A 17,536-nucleotide genomic window follows, 5' to 3' on the forward strand; every position below is an offset into this window, starting at 1 on the left:
CAGTGCTATTGCTGGGTCATAGGGTAGGTCTATTTTTAATTTTCTGAGGAAACTCCACACTGTTTTCCAGAGCGGCTGCACCAATTTGCATTCCCACCAACAGTGCAAGAGGGTTCCCGTTTCTCCACATCCTCGCCAGCATCTATAGTTTCCTGATTTGTTCATTTTGGCCACTCTGACTGGCGTGAGGTGATACCTGAGTGTGGTTTTAATTTGTATTTCCCTGATAAGGAGCGACGCTGAACATCTTTTCATGTGCCTGTTGGCCATCCGGATGTCTTCTTTAGAGAAGTGTCTATTCATGTTTTCTGCCCATTTCTTCACTGGGTTATTTGTTTTTCGGGTGTGGAGTTTGGTGAGCTCTTTATAGATTCTGGATACTAGCCCTTTGTCCGATATGTCATTTGCAAATATCTTTTCCCATTCCGTTGGTTGCCTTTTAGTTTTGTTGGTTGTTTCCTTTGCTGTGCAGAAGCTTTTTATCTTCATAAGGTCCCAGTAATTCACTTTTGCTTTTAATTCCCTTGCCTTTGGGGATGTGTCGAGTAAGAGATTGCTACGGCTGAGGTCAGAGAGGTCTTTTCCTGCTTTCTCCTCTAAGGTTTTGATGGTTTCCTGTCTCACATTCAGGTCCTTTATCCATTTTGAGTTTATTTTTGTGAATGGTGTGAGAAAGTGGTCTAGTTTCAACCTTCTGCATGTTGCTGTCCAGTTCTCCCAGCACCATTTGTTAAAGAGGCTGTCTTTTTTCCATTGGATGTTCTTTCCTGCTTTGTCAAAGATGAGTTGACCATACGTTTGTGGGTCTAGTTCTGGGGTTTCTATTCTATTCCATTGGTCTATGTGTCTGTTTTTGTGCCAATACCATGCTGTCTTGATGATGACAGCTTTGTAGTAGAGGCTAAAGTCTGGGATTGTGATGCCTCCTGCTTTGGTCTTCTTCTTCAAAATTCCTTTGGCTATTCGGGGCCTTTTGTGGTTCCATATGAATTTTAGGATTGCTTGTTCTAGTTTCGAGAAGAATGCTGGTGCAATTTTGATTGGGATTGCATTGAATGTGTAAATAGCTTTGGGTAGTATTGACATTTTGACAATATTTATTTTTTCAATCCATGAGCAGGGAATGTCTTTCCATTTCTTTAAATCTTCTTCAATTTCCTTCGTAAGCTTTCTATAGTTTTCAGCATACAGATCCTTTACATCTTTGGTTAGATTTATTCCTAGGTATTTTATGCTTCTTGGTGCAATTGTGAATGGGATCAGTTTCTTTATTTGTCTTTCTGTTGCTTCATTGTTAGTGTATAAGAATGCAACTGATTTCTGTACATTGATTTTGTATCCTGCAACTTTGCTGAATTCATGTATCAATTCTAACAGACTTTTGGTGGAGTCTATCGGATTTTCCATGTATAATATCATGTCATCTGCAAAGAGCGAAAGCTTCACTTCATCTTTGCCAATTTTGATGCCTTTGATTTCCTTTTGTTGTCTGATTGCTGATGCTAGAACTTCCAGCACTATGTTAAACAACAGCGGTGAAAGTGGGCATCCCTGTCGTGTTCCTGATCTCAGGGAAAAAGCTCTCAGTTTTTCCCCGTTGAGGATGATGTTAGCTGTGGGCTTTTCATAAATGGCTTTTATGATCTTTAAGTATGTTCCTTCTATCCCGACTTTCTCAAGGGTTTTTATTAAGAAAGGGTGCTGGATTTTGTCAAAGGCCTTTTCTGCATCGATTGACAGGATCATATGGTTCTTCTCTTTTTTTTTGTTAATGTGATGTATCACGTTGATTGATTTGCGAATGTTGAACCAGCCCTGCATCCCAGGAATGAATCCCACTTAATCATGGTGAATAATTCTTTTTATATGCCATTGAATTCGATTTGCTAGTATCTTATTGAGAATTTTTGCATCCGTATTCATCAGGGATATTGGCCGGTAGTTCTCTTTTTTTACTGGGTCTCTATCTGGTTTAGGAATCAAAGTAATACTGGCTTCATAGAATGAGTCTGGAAGTTTTCCTTCCCTTTCTATTTCTTGGAATAGCTTGAGAAGGATAGGTATTATCTCTGCTTTAAACGTCTGGTAGAACTCCCCTGGGAAGCCATCTGGTCCTGGACTCTTATTTGTTGGGAGATTTTTAATAACCGATTCAATTTCTTCGCTGGTTATGGGTCTGTTCAAGCTTTCTATTTCCTCCTGGTTGAGTTTTGGAAGAGTGTGGGTGTTCAGGAATTTGTCCATTTCTTCCAGGTTGTCCAATTTGTTGGCATATAATTTTTCATAGTATTCCCTGATAATTGCTTGTATCTCTGAGGGATTGGTTGTAATCATTCCATTTTCATTCATGATTTTATCTATTTGGGTCATCTCCCTTTTCTTTTTGAGAAGCCTGGCTAGAGGTTTGTCAATTTTGTTTATTTTTTCAAAAAACCAACTCTTGGTTTCGTTGATCTGCTCTACAGTTTTTTTAGACTCTATATTGTTTATTTCTGCTCTGATCTTTATTATTTCTCTTCTTCTGCTGGGTTTAGGCTGCCTTTGCTGTTCTGCTTCCATTTCCTTTAGGTGTGCTGTTAGATTTTGTATTTAGGATTTTTCTTGTTTCTTGAGATAGGCCTGGATTGCAATGTATTTTCCTCTCAGGACTGCCTTCGCTGCGTCCCAAAGCGTTTGGATTGTTGTATTTTCATTTTCGTTTGTTTCCATATATTTTTTTATTTCTTCTCTAATTGCCTGGTTGACCCACTCATTCGTTAGTAGGGTGCTCTTTAACCTCCATGCTTTTGGAGGTTTTCCAGACTTTTTTCTGTGGTTGATTTCAAGCTTCATAGCATTGTGGTCTGAAAGTATGCATGGTATAATTTCAATTCTGGTAAACTTATGGAGGGCTGTTTTGTGACCCAGTATATGATCTATCTTGGAGAATGTTCCATGTGCACTCGAGAAGAAAGTATATTCTGTTGCTTTGGGATGCAGAGTTCTAAATATATCTGTCAAGTCCATCTGATCCAATGTCTCATTCAGGGCCCTTGTTTCTTTATTGACCGTGTGTCTAGATGATCTATCCATTTCTGTAAGTGGGGTGTTAAAGTCCCCTGCAATTACCACATTCTTATCAATAAGGTTGCTTATGTTTATGAGTAGTTGTTTTATATATTTGGGGGCTCCGGTATTCGGCGCATAGACATTTATAATTGTTAGCTCTTCCTGATGGATAGACCCTGTAACTATTATATAATGTCCTTCTTCATCTCTTGTTACAGCCTTTAATTTAAAGTCTAGTTTGTCTGATATAAGTATGGCTACTCCAGCTTTCTTTTGGCTTCCAGTAGCATGATAAATAGTTCTCCATCCCCTCACTCTCAATCTAAAGGTGTCCTCAGGTCTAAAATGAGTCTCTTGTAGACAGCAAATAGATGGGTCTTGTTTTTTTATCCATTCTGATACCCTATGTCTTTTGGTTGGCGCATTTAATCCATTTACATTCAGTGTTATTATAGAAAGATATGGGTTTAGAGTCATTGTGATGTCTGTATGTTTTATGCTTGTAGTGATGTCTCTGGTATTTTGTCTCACAGGGTCCCCCTTAGGATCTCTTGTAGGGCTGGTTTAGTGGTGACAAATTCCTTCAGTTTTTGTTTGTTTGGGAAGACCTTTATCTCTCCTTCTATTCTAAATGACAGACTTGCTGGATAAAGGATTCTCGGCTGCATATTTTTTCTGTCTAGCACACTGAAAATCTCGTGCCAATTCTTTCTGGCCTGCCAAGTTTCAAAAGAGAGATCAGTCACGAGTCTTATAGGTCTCCCTTTATATGTGAGGGCACGTTTACCCCTTGCTGCTTTCAGAATTTTCTCTTTATCCTTGTATTTTGCCAGTTTCACTATGATATGTCGTGCAGAAGATCGATTCAGGTTCCGTCTGAAGGGAGTTCTCTGTGCCTCTTGGATTTCAATGCCTTTTTCCTTCCCCAGTTCAGGGAAGTTCTCAGCTATTATTTCTTCAAGTACCCCTTCAGCACCTTTCCCTCTCTCTTCCTCCTCTGGGATACCAATTATGCGTATATTATTTCTTTTTAGTGCATCACTTAGTTCTCTAATTTTCCCCTCATACTCCTGGATTTTTTTATCTCTCTTTTTCTCAGCTTCCTCTTTTTCCATAACTTTATCTTCTAGTTCACCTATTCTCTCCTCTGCCTCTTCAATCCGAGCTGTGGTGGTCTCCATTTTGTTTTGCATTTCATTTAAAGCGTTTTTCAGCTCCTCATGACTGTTCCTTAGTCCCTTGATCTCTGTAGCAAGGGATTCTCTGCTGTCCTGTATACTGTTTTCAAGCCCGGCGATTAATTTTATGACTATTATTCTAAATTCACTTTCTGTTATATTATTTAAATCCTTTTTGATCAGCTCATTAGCTGTTGTTATTTCCTGGAGATTCTTCTGAGGGGAATTCTTCCGCTTGGTCATTTTGGATAGTCCCTGGCGTGGTGAGGACCTGTAGGGCACTTCCCCTGTGCTGTGGTGTATAACTGGAGTTGGTGGGCGGGGCCGCACTCCGACCTGATGTCTGCCCCCGGCCCACCGCTGGGGCCACAGTCCGACTGGTGTGTGCCTTCTCTTCCCCTCTCCTAGGGGCGGGATTCACTGTGGGGTGGCGTGGCCCGTTTGGGCTACTTGCACACTGCCAGGCTTGTGATGCTGGGGATCCGGCGTATTAGCTGGGGTGGGTAGGCAAGGTGCACAGGGGCAGGAGGGGCAGGCTTAGCTCGCTTCTCCTTAGGTGATCCACTTCAGGAGGGGCCCTGTGGCAGCGGGAGGGAGTCAGATCCGCTGCCGGCGGTTTGGCTCCGCAGAAGCACAGAGTTGGGTGTTTGCGCGGAGCGAGGAAGTTCCCTGGCAGGAACTGGTTCTCTTTGGGATTTTGGCTGGGGGATGGGCGGGGGAGATGGCGCTGGCGAGCGCCTTTGTTCCCCACCAAACTGAGCTCTGTCGTCCGGGGGCTCAGCAGCTCTCCCTCCCTTTGTCCTCCAGCCTTCCCGCTTTCTGAGCAGAGCTGTTAACTTATGACCTCCCAGACGCTAAGTCGCGCTTGCTGTCGGAACACAGTCCGTCAGGCCCCTCCGCTTTTGCAGGCCAGACTCCGGGGCTCTGCTTGGCCGGCGAGCCGCCCCTCCGCCCCGGCTCCCTCCCGCCAGTCCGTGGAGCGCGCACCGCCTCGCCGCCCTTCCTACCCTCTTCCGTGGGCCTCTCGTCTGCGCTTGGCTCCGGTGACTCCGTTCTGCTAATCCTCTGGCAGTTTTCTGGGTTATTTAGGCAGGTGTAGGTGGAATCTAATTGATCAGCAGGACGCGCGGTGAGCCCAGCGTCCTCCTACGCCGCCATCTTCCTCGATTTTCCTACCATTAAGATTCTATTCTATTCTATTCTATTCTATTCTATTCTATTCTATTCTATTTTAGAGAGAGAGTGCATATGAGTGGGAGACAGGGACAAAGAAAGAGAATCCCAAGCAGGCTCCATGCTGAGTGGAGCCCAAAAGATGTGTGGCTTGATCCCACAGCCCTGGGATCTTGACTTGAACTGAAATCAAGAGTCACATGCCCAGCCAACTGAGCCACCCAGGTACTCCCCACTAAGCTTTTAAAGAGAAGGAAAAAGCAAAAAGCATACATTGAAAGTTAACTATATACAGTATAATCAATTGAAATGTTTGTCCCAAGTATCCTTCAACCACATGATTTATTTTGTAGACACAATTATTCATGGTAATATTTTGATGTCAAAGGTGCTAAATGTTTTTTAAAAGGAATGAGTATGATGGACTCATTTTTATATGCAAGTCTCCATTAAAATGTGTATTAATCAAACACAAGTAAAATTTAAGATTATATCTTCTACATTATATAACATTCATATAGGGAATGAAGAAACTAAGCATTTTATCCATTTGCTTTTTTTCTATTTTCCAAATAGTTTTAAATTTTTTTAGGTGTATTTATTTATTTTGAGAGAAGAGAGAGAATATGAGCAGTGGAGGGGCAGAGAGAGAGAGGGAGATAGAATCCCAAGCAGATTGGGAGAGAGAATCTCCATGCTGTCAGTGGAGAGCCCAACACAGGACTCAATCCCACAAACTATGAGATCATGACCTGAGCCAAAGTCAAGAGTCAGATGCTTAACTGACTGAGCCACCCAGGTGCCTCTCCAAGAGACAGTTTTAGTAAAGTGTTCTACTTTAGTGCACAGGTATGATTTAAAAGTTTAAACTTCATCAACTTTCAGGCAATTTTTGTATTTGTTTTTATTATATGGAACCAGGCTCAGTCAATACTACTTAATCACGTAAATAAGTTTTGTTTAAATTTCTATTTGCTTTAACTTTTCCTGGGGACTTGATTAACATTTTAAACAAGGTATTTGGTGTGGATTACATATTTCTCATTTTATTTTAACAAAAACATTGTGAAATAAGCTTTATGACTGACCACAATGAGGGGTGAGAAAGTCAGAGTTTAGAGATGAAGAATTTTGTCCCAAGTGACACAAGTGCCATGAGACAGAGATGGGCATTAAATTCCAGAGCTTTCCCATATTCAAATACAAAATTCAACTGCTTGACCATAAGGAAAAACAGAAATAAAAATGGTTACAACATATTTATCTTTTAAAGACTGCATATTAATTAGTGCTTCCTGAAATATTCTGAAAATAAAAATCTAACACGAGCAAGCCTATCCGTTAATACTAAGCCAATACTGAATGATTCACCCAGCATTGTACAGGAATTTAGAGCATGGGCTCTGGGAGTTCTCAAACCTGCTTCCTATTTGTTAGCCATTTGACCTTCAACAAATTATTCCACTTATCTGTGCTCCGGTTTCCTTGTCTATAAAATGGGAGAGATACTAGTACCTAATAGAATTGTCATGAAGGTTCAATAAATATTAGAATCACTTAAAATAGGCCTGTCATATAATAAATCCTATGTAAATATGTATTAATAGTAATTATTTGAAAAGCTTATGGGAGTGTGGTCAACTCAGTCAGAGCCTATTTAATGTGCAAAGTTGACAAATTTTGTTTATGCACCTAGGGAAGATTTATTTTTCAGGATAAATCACTCAAAGGAATGGCCTTTAAAAGTTGATTCAGAGTAAATATTAATTAGATGATTTACCCACTGATTGTGTTTGCTAACCAGTATTTTTCAAAGTATCTTACGCTTTCATTTTTATAGAAGACAAAGAGACATAAAGAATCTTTTAATTTAAATGAAAATATAAAATATATTCAAAGTAAATCTCCTTATTCTAATATCCGGTACCCGAAGTGATTTTGCCAGAGTGAATGTAGTGTATTAGCTCTCACTGAGCATTTTAATGTGCTCTGCATCCTGTGTTTTGTGGGGTATACTTCTGATGGAAAAGCCAAAAAAATGTCATACTTCACTGACTTTTCTTTCCTCAGCCAGAGCTCTATAGGTTTACCAAAAAAAGTACTATATGCTTTCCAAAGATTCTAGCAGGAAATTCAAGATAATCATATAAGCAAAACAGACCACTATCTAGAAAATAGGAAAAAGAAAAAAAGTGGAAAGAAACTGTCAGAGAGATCATGAAGATTGTTAATGATCTGTCAATGGTCTGACTTTTCTTGATAGATTGATCATGCACTGTGCAATAGAGACCACTCACCACTTACGGCTGTTCAAATTAAATTAAAAATTTCATCATACTAGCCATATATCAAGCGGTCAGTAGTCACATATGCCTAGTGGCTACAGTATTGGACAAAGCAGATATAGAACAGCTCCCATCCCAAACTCTGAATCAGAATTTGCATTTTAACAAAATACTCCGGGTCAACTGTAAACTTAAAATTTGAAAAGCACTGCCTAACCTATTATTTGTCGTTGGCTTCACAATCATGTAGTATAAAACACTGAACTGAGGGGCTCCTGGGTGGCTCAGTCGGTTAAGCATCTGACTTCAGCTCAGGTCATGCTCTCACCATTCATTGAGTTCACGCCCCATGTCGGGCTCTGTGCTGACAGCTCAGAGCCTGGAGTCTGCTTCGGGTTCAGTGTCTCCCTCTCTCTGCCCTTCCCCCACTTGCACTCTGTCTCTCTCTCTTTCAAAAATAAATAAAAATTTAAAAAATATTTTTAAAAAAACACTGAACTGATATGCAGTATAGTGAAATACTGATGTCTGAGATTTAAGAGAAAGGCATACTCAATTACTTCTAATTACCTATTCTAATAGTAGGAAAAACACACTACCTTGGATTTCTGAAACTCTCTAATTTTTTTTTTGTTTCCTACAAATTAATCAGTTATTTTTGTTGTTGTTCCCACATGCACAGCCAATTTTCACAAGGACTAGTGAGAAGGTAACTAGAAACTCTAAATTTGAAGTCTTTGTTCTCATTTTATTATTGATTTTTCTGATATTCTGTTGCATTTTCTTTATAGAAAAAGATGCAGACCAACTAAAAAATAAGGCTTCCATCAAAATGCATGCAAATACATTAAGCAAGTTGAGAAAGGCTGGAGCCTGGGAAAGTGTCCATTCCACTAACAAGTCTCAAAGTGTAAGAGAGACATTGTGTATTTAAGGATATTGCCAGGGCCTTTCATCAAGACATTTTCAGATCTGATCCATCATATCATTCTATGAAAATTGAGAGGGCAGAACTGGTTGAGATGCTTCAACCAAACTAATAAGAATGAATGCAATTTTGAAAACAGAAATGGCTTTACCAATGGGAATCTATGGGACTCAGCATCTTAAGAAACATGGTCTCATAGGGCTGTGAATTCCTCCATGAGTCATGTGTCCTTGAAGACAGTGACTATATCTTCCATTTCCCTGTGTCAAATGCCTATACTAGTGTTTGAAACAGTAGACATTCAATAAATATTTGTTAGATTAAATTCCATTGAAATCCTCTCAGGTGAAGGATGGGAAAGAGAAAAGGACTTTCTATTCTCTCATGCATGTTTACCTGAGAAAAATATATTACATTTAATTGAGCATTTGATTATGTTCAAGTATCTCATTTTTAAGTGAGGAAGAGGGTCAGTGGGATAAAGAGAGAGAGAGAGAGAAAGAGAGAGAGAGAGAGAGAGAGAGGATCCCATGCGGGATCCACGCTGAGTGTGGAGGGGGGCTTGATCCCACCTCCCTGAAATCATGGCTTGAGCTAAAACCAAGAGTCAGACACACAACTGACTGAGCTACCCAGGCACCCTCTATCTCATTTTAAGATAAGAGCTGCCTAGCAGCGCCTGGGTGGCTCAATCAGTTAAGCCTCTGACTTCATCTCAGATCATGTTCTCACGGTTTGAGAGTTCAAGCCCCGTGTCTGGCTGTGCTGACATCTCAGAGCCTGGAGCCCGCTTTGGATTCTGTGTCTCCCTCTCTCTCTGCCCCTCCCCCACTCATGCTCTGTCTGTCTCTCTCTCTCTTTCTTTCTCAAAAATAAATAAACATTAAAATTTTTTTAAACAAAATAAGAGTTGCCTAGAATAAAAATTTAAACTATTCTTCCTTCAGAAAAAGAAGTAAAAAATAGAATTATCTGAATAAAACCTAAGTCAAATTAGCATAGATTTTCCACCATTTGCATTCATGAAATACATTTTTGAATAGTTTTATTAATTCTTTTTCCTGTCAAATATATAAAACTCACAGAAAGATTGTGTCTCTTTGTTGTGGCTTCTTCTCTTTCAGACTTTAATGAAGCACAAAGCTTAGAAAATATTTGAGGTAATTTTTTTTTTCAAATTCATGGTTCTGTGTCCATTATCATACTTCTTTTTCTGAATAACAAAAATATTAAGGAATTCATTTTTAGTAAAGGCAATGTTCAGATATTTTGGCAGGAGACATGAGCCTTCTAACACAAATTTGACTTTTGCTATTTCTAATATTTGTTGAGTTGTTCTGCAAGTAATAATGTGTGGGCATCAGCAGTAATTCAATTTGTACTGAGTGGAAAACATGCCAGGAGAGCTGGGAATGCAGAAATGCTAAGCATAAGGCCAAATGTCAGCATCAAGACAGGATGTTGATGAATTATCATTGATTGTTCTGTTATCGATGTTTTCTCTTAACGTACATGGTGATTTCTCTCCATCATTTCCCTCTGTGACCTTGGACCATGTGCAATGGCTCTTGTTCAGTTTCCTCATCTGAAAGGGGGTGGATGATAAAAGGGACAAGGAAATGATGCAAAAAGATGATAACCACACTTAAATGGGGGGAGAGTAAACCACGCCAATTTCCTCAGAGCTCTCTATGAATGCAAAGCTTTATTTACTATTCAGGATCTAGACAGATACCCTATCACCAGGCTCTCCTCCTATTTTCATATTCTTCTTGAAAATACAACTCGGAAGTTAAGCACAAATGGAAGTTTGTCTAAAAAGAGCAACAATGAACATTAATAGAATAAACTCTCAGTTCTCTTAAAGAAGATTATCTTTGGCAAATCTCACCAGCAAAAACAATATTCCACTTCACTGCTTACTTTGTTAACAGCTCACATCTATTTATTCTTAACTTGGCGTGTAGCTTACATTCAAGCTCTAGAGTCATTTAGAAATGTGAAATTCATAGACTATTGTGGATGGAAGGGCCTTTAAAAATCATCTAGGCCTGTCATTAATCTGAATGACTCTTAAAAGCTTAAACAATCCCAGTGATGTGGAATTCACTACTCCCTGAGGCAACCTATTCTATCTTTGCACCAAATTTTTGCTGTAGGAAGAAGGAAAATGATGGTTGCGTTAAGCTACATTTTCATGCCAGTCCGATTCACAAACTCTCCTTCCCTAGCCTAGAGTAGGTTGCAGGAAGGAGTTAAGGTCACTTAAGGAAGAAAATACATGGTTTCTATTCAGATTGTCTTGACAAATACAGGCCCAAACCTTCAAAACAATCACAGAGTAAATAAAATGTTCATCACATTGTAAACAACCATGTACTAATAGTAATAAAACTTCTTTTCCAAAACCAATTAAAAGATTATTATAGACTCTACCTGTGATTAGCCATATTGTAGTCTCATACTGCCATTTTCTACATGCCTTAAGTTATCACCTCCAAGACAAAGCATGAGCACATAGGAAGAAATTAATCTTCTCTTTTTTCCTTGGCCTCTTAGTTACCTCCAGTTCATAATACCTGCACAAGCCCTTGTTCCATTTTCATTCCCCTAAAGCTACAATGCTAAAAACTTCTTTCCTTTCCATTCTCTGTCATCCTTAATTCTCAAAAGACTATTTTACTCTTGCTTTGTCTACTTCATTGGCACTCTTTAACTCACTAACTCACTGCCACCTGACTTTTATCCCGACTACTGTGCTAATACTACTCTTTTAAAAATCACCAGCCAATTCCTAAATGGCAAATCCACAAAACGTTTTTAGGATCTTAACCCTAACAGATCTCAATGATGCACCTAATTCTGCTGATTGCTAGCTTTGTCTTGAATCCCGTTCCTTAGAGCCTATTCTATCTACGTTCAACTTTTCATTTTGGTCTGCCTCTCTATTAAGTGTTAGTACTTCCCAAGGAACCACCTTAGACAATTTTCTCTTTCGCTTCATGTGCTCTCCCTAAAAAATCCCATCTGTTTTCAGTTTTCACTATGGACTACATACATTTATTCCTGACCAGATTCAGGCTCATTGGTCCCCATGAAGGGAACAAAATATGAGACAATATCTAAAGGATAAGTAATAATTAGTGAAGAGTTGTGGGCGGAAGAGTATCTGGGAAGGAAAGAAAATTACAAGAAGATACAAAAGCGTATTTTAAAAATTGGAGGTATCAAAATAAAAAAGGTATATCCAAAGAATTAAATAAAGATCGATCTCACTGAAGCATAGCTGGACAAAGGGTAGATTTGAGAAATCAGGATGATGATATAGAAGAGTTTGGTCAGATGACGCTTTGTTATCCATGTGAAAGAGTTTGGAACTTTGTTTTAAAGGTAATAGAAAATAGGAGCAATCAAAGGCATTACATGACAATATTTGCATTTTTTATAAAAATCTCAGTATTAATGCAGGGCTTGGATCTAGGAAAAGTGGGAGGAATGTGGAGCATTTGGGGAGGTATTCAGAAGCCCATTCAAAGGTGATGAGAAGGTCAGGCTAAGATAATGTAGTAGTGGGGAAAGAGAGCATAGAGGATGGATTTGGATCTGATTTACTAAGTAAAGTGGATAAGATTTCATTGTTGATTGAATTTGTGAGATCAAGGAGAGAAAGGAGTCAAGAAACCTCCCAGGATTCTATGGATATCTTGATGGCAGCTGACCTCTTTCACCCACAGGGCAAGCCAGAAGAAAAGGAAGTTTGGGGCCAAAAACATGAGTTAACTTTTCAACATAAATAATAAACTATGTTCTGCACATCCCCATGTGGTTATCCCACCGGCATCTCAAAATAAACAAGTCTAAACTTCACAAGACAGTGTGAGAGGAAGATTCAGCTGAAGAGAAAGGAAATCCGATGTGCAGTGACTGGAGGAAGGTGAAATACAAACTGGACAAGCAGTTGTCCTCATGTTCCTCTCAAAAACCACTGTCACCCTCTAGTTCAGTGCTTTATTTTTTGACATTTCCTCAATTTCTCATTAGTATCTTTCTAAGAATACAGCCTTTACGTTGCCTGATGAAGAGACTGCATTTAAGAAGATGTTGCTCTTCCTAAAGTATCATCCTGACACATTACTACCTTGGCCCAGATCTTCCCTAGCCCCCTATTGTCTGCAAAACCATATCCAAATTCCTCAGACCTTTTGTGACCTGTCTTCCCCCTTTACTTTTGCAGATTAACATGGCCAGATTTCCACACACAGTGCCCTTAAAAGGGCATGACAGCTTGCCAATCCACCCAAGAAGCTTTGAGGCTTTCCTACTTTCATGATTTGGATCATGTTGCATTCCATTTTATCCACCTGCAATGCTTATTCTCATCCTAGCCATCCTTCAAAGTCCAGTTCAAATGTGAATACATATCCACGAAGTCTTCTTAAATTGCTCCTGTCAGAAGCGATGGTGCTTATACAGACTTCTCATACAAACACATCATGGAATGTGTTCAGGCTAGAGCCAGCATGTAGATAGACAATGCCAAGAAGGAACATCAGATCAAACAACTAATTATTTCTAAGCATTTGACTTGTTTCAAACAATCCCCTGTGACAATATTAAACAGCCCTGTGCTCCTAGAAGGCAACACATGTTGAGAAATAACCCCACTCCCTTGCATTATGGGAGCTAACAGCAAAAGACCCCTTCCCTATAAAGTCCAATCTCCATTCAGTAAATATGAGTAATGCAAAGGTAGACCCAACTCTACGTGCATTTTATCTTTCACACGGTTTGTTTTGAGAGATTGAATATAAAAAAGGACCATGACCAAACCCTACACAAAAATAGACCTCAGATCCATAACCTGCAGCAACCTGTCCCAGGAACCAACCTGTTCTCTGCAACAGTACGCCCAGGAAGCCAGCCTGCTCTAAGGCAGACGCGTAAGAAGTCAGACTGTTATCGCTAGCAACAATTCAGGAAGCCAAACAATAACCCCCTATAAGAACCAGCTCCAAATGGGTAGCACTTAATTAATAACTGACAGCTTTCCTGTCGGTTTTTTTTTGTTGTTGTTGTTGTTCCTTTTTCCTGTATAGGACCAACAAGAGAAAGCCAAATATGCATCCCTAATTTGTCATGCAGGATGCCCTGCCTCTAGGTGGCCCACTCTCCTCATGGCAACAGCCTCCAATCAGAACATACTTGAAGCTTTTCCTTTTTCCACTAGAAAGCTTTCCTACTCCTCTGCTTGTCTCTGAGTCTTTGCCAAAAGGCAAGTGACTGTGGCTGGCTCTCTTGATCCAGCACGCTCAGAATAAATAGCCTATGCTTGTTCGCATTTGGCTGGTCTTCATTTATTTCCATGGCTTGACAGAATTATACTAGTTAGTTTCTAAATCTCTTTGCATGAATAATAATGTCACAAAGCATGAGTACTATCAAAATTATTTCACTGCAACCTTCCATAAATGGTCAAGTATGTGATCCTGCTTTTTTGCAATATATGTTTTTAAAGTATCTTTATTTTAATGCATTGCCTTTAAGGATATAAAATGAGTGCCTTAATAAATATGATAGGTAATAAATGGGTATTGGAACCAGTAGCTAATTTCCTTTGTTCTCTTATTTCCAATATTTACTGCTGTGTAATATTTTTTTTCTTTTTTTAAGTTTTTATTTTAATTCATTAGTTAACATACGGTGCTATATTGGTTTCAGGTGTATAATATAGTGATTCATCAATATTCTATACATCACCCAGTGCTCATCACGACAAGTGTAACTCCTTGATCCCCATCACCTATTTCACTCTTCCCCCACCCACCTCCCCTCTGATAACCATCAGTTTGTCCTCTACAGTTAAGTGTCTGTTTCTTGGTTTCCCTCTTTCTCTCTCTCTGTCTCTCTTTCTCTGTCTCTCTCTCTCCCTCTCTCCCCTTCCCTTTGATTGTGTTTCTTACATTCCACATATGAATGAAATCATATGGCATTTGTCTTTCTCTGACTGACTTGTCTCACTTAGCATTACACTCTGTAGCTCCATCCATGTCATTGCATATAATTTTTTATTTCCAATAAATGTTTGGCAGGAGCTCTTTTCTTACTCATAACAGTACATTTTTCACTACTTTCAATGTAGTGAAATTGACACTACATTATGGCATCTTATTTTCAGAAGATTAATATGATTTAATTAAGAAAAAAAGGTTAGTTTAAATCATTTCTACTAAACCTCCAAATACTTTGCATTCAACTCTTCTTCATAAAGGTGTCTATGGAAGACTTAACTAATTTATGGTAATCTCCAGGAAGTGCCTTGGTTGAACAGTTTCAGGCCTATTCTGTTTTTTACTCCACCTAAATAGTATTTCAAACATTGCAAGATAAATTCTTGTCATCTGGGGAAGAACATTCATTTTTATTGCTTCTTTCTTTTTCTCCTGCTGTGACAGTTCTGCCCGTTCCCCTCAGATGGAAGAGTAAATGATAATAGGAATAATAATCCATGTCATGCTAGGACAAGCGGCATCTGTTAAAACCCCTCCAGCTTTTCTGCAGCTCTAGCATGAGAGGAGTATGTACGTCGGTTATCATGGGCTCATTTTCATCTTGCAAGTAATTCAGGACCTCGTTTACCTCTATCAAAACTTTAAAATCTAATAAGTTGATTACAGATAAGAAATGTTATACGATCAATTATATTTAATTTTTTAAATTTCAGTTGTTTTTCTAGATCTAAGAAAAACGACAATGAAAAGCCTTTGTCATTTGCACTTCCCGTTGATTTCCTTCCAAACAGGCTGCTGTATTGTGAAATTGATTTAACCCCAACTTGTTTTGAGTGCTAAGGTTGGAGAGTCAGAGAGACATTTTTGGACAATTGCTTGAAGTAGGCATAAAAATGAACGTGGACAATTTTCTATTGCCATATAAGCATATGTCATGGAGGAAATGTCAGCTAAAGTCTCCTGCAGAGAAAAATCAATAATGTGCAAATGTGCATCTCTAGATAGGTCTGAGAGTCCACATTTACCACCCAAAAATAAGTTGAGGAGGCCAGTGCTCATGAACCTTAGCCGAGTAAGGCTCCTATCCAAATCAGTTTTCCCATGAAATTAAAATCCTAATGGGGATGATTTTTTTTATCATTTTTTTTTTTAAAATGTTAATGTTTGTTTTTGAGAGAGGGAGACAGACAGACAGAGCAAAGCAGGAGAGGGGCAGAGAGAGACAGAATCCAAAGCAGGCTCCAGGCTCTGAGCTGTCAACACAGAGCCCGATGTGAGGCTTGAACTCACAAACCGCGAGATCATTACCTGAGCTGAAGTTAAATGCGTAACTGACTGAGCCACCTAGGTGCCTCCAATTTTTTTTATCATCTTTTCAACGTTTATTTATTTTTGGGACAGAGAGAGACAGAGCATGAACGGGGGAGGGGCAGAGAGAGAGGGAGACACAGAATCGGAAACAGGCTCCAGGCTCTGAGCCATCAGCCCACAGCCCGACGCGGGGCTCGAACTCACGGACCTCGAGATCGTGACCTGGCTGAAGTCGGACGCTTAACCGACTGCGCCACCCAGGCGCCCCTTTTTTTTATCATCTTTAAGAAACAGTTTCATCATCCAGCAAAATGAACTAAATCAAATCAAATATGGTCCTTAGATCAAATCCGAGGTCAGATTTTGATATGTGGAAGTACATCACTGTTATCACCAGAGTCCTTTTAGTTATTAACCATGTTGCTTTAAAATGTATACAAACGCTTTGAACCTGTGCCAGTTCTCTAGGCCTTTGTTACCTAAGAATGACATACTTACATGAACACAAGCCACAGGGTATATTGCTTCTGATCTAATATGTACTTTACCAAACAATTCAAGAGAATGAAGTTCTATAATAATTAGAATGGTTATTGTTTAATGGGTATAGAGTTTCACTTCCACAAGATGCACAGTATTCTGGAGATTGGTGCTTGCACAACAATGTGAATGTACTTAAAACTGCTGAACTGTACACATAAAAATGCTTAAGATGGTAAATTTTATATTTTGGACTTTTTATCATAATTTAAAAATTTTTTTAAACAGAATGAGTTATTTAATAACTACTAGTTCACTGAAGTCCCTGATTATGCCCTTCCCCCTCCATGTGTACAATGAGCCCATCGAATCCAAGTCTATCGCTGGTGTTTCATTAAAGTTGAAAATCACCTTTGGGGCACCTGGGTGGCATCTGACTCTTGATTTCAGTTCGGATCATGATCTCACAGTTGTTGCACTGCCAGTGCAGAGCCTGCTTGGGATTCTCTCTCTCTCTCTCTCTCTCGCTCTCGCTCTCGCTCTCTCTCCTCTCTCTCTCTCCCCACCCCCCCAAATAAATAAACAAACTTAAAAGAAAAGAAAAGAAAAGAAAAGAAAAGAAAAGAAAAGAAAAGAAAAAAGAATCTTTAAACCTCATTTCCAATCTCCTACCAAATGCACTATCATACTGACATTTCCAGGTTTCCCAGCAATCAGGGGCAAAGCGACTTTTCATCTAAATCAGCAAAGAATGTCTCTTCCTTTAGGAAATTCTTACTGTTCTATGCGAAGTTGCTATCATTGAATAGCAACGTTTATCGTTGAATGAAAAACAAGTAGCGATGAGAAAGGAGAGTGGGAGAGAAGAAGACAGTTTTAATAAAATGCCACTAAGCATGATTTGTGCTTCAGATTTCCTTCTTTACTTCCTGAGATTAGGCTTAGCCAAGAAAGAAGCCTTGCTAAAAAGTTTACATTTCCTACAGAGTTTAAACTGCCCTGGGGAATTTAGCTGTGTGTATCTAACCCAGAAAAGGTAAAAGGAACACAAATAGGTAAGAATATTGGGCTATTCTGCTGTCTTACTCTGATTGTTCTCAAGTTGTACTCTATTTTATGGGACAA

This window comes from Leopardus geoffroyi, chromosome D3 (assembly GCF_018350155.1).
Source record: "Leopardus geoffroyi isolate Oge1 chromosome D3, O.geoffroyi_Oge1_pat1.0, whole genome shotgun sequence".
Classification (NCBI taxonomy): Eukaryota; Metazoa; Chordata; class Mammalia; order Carnivora; family Felidae; genus Leopardus; species Leopardus geoffroyi.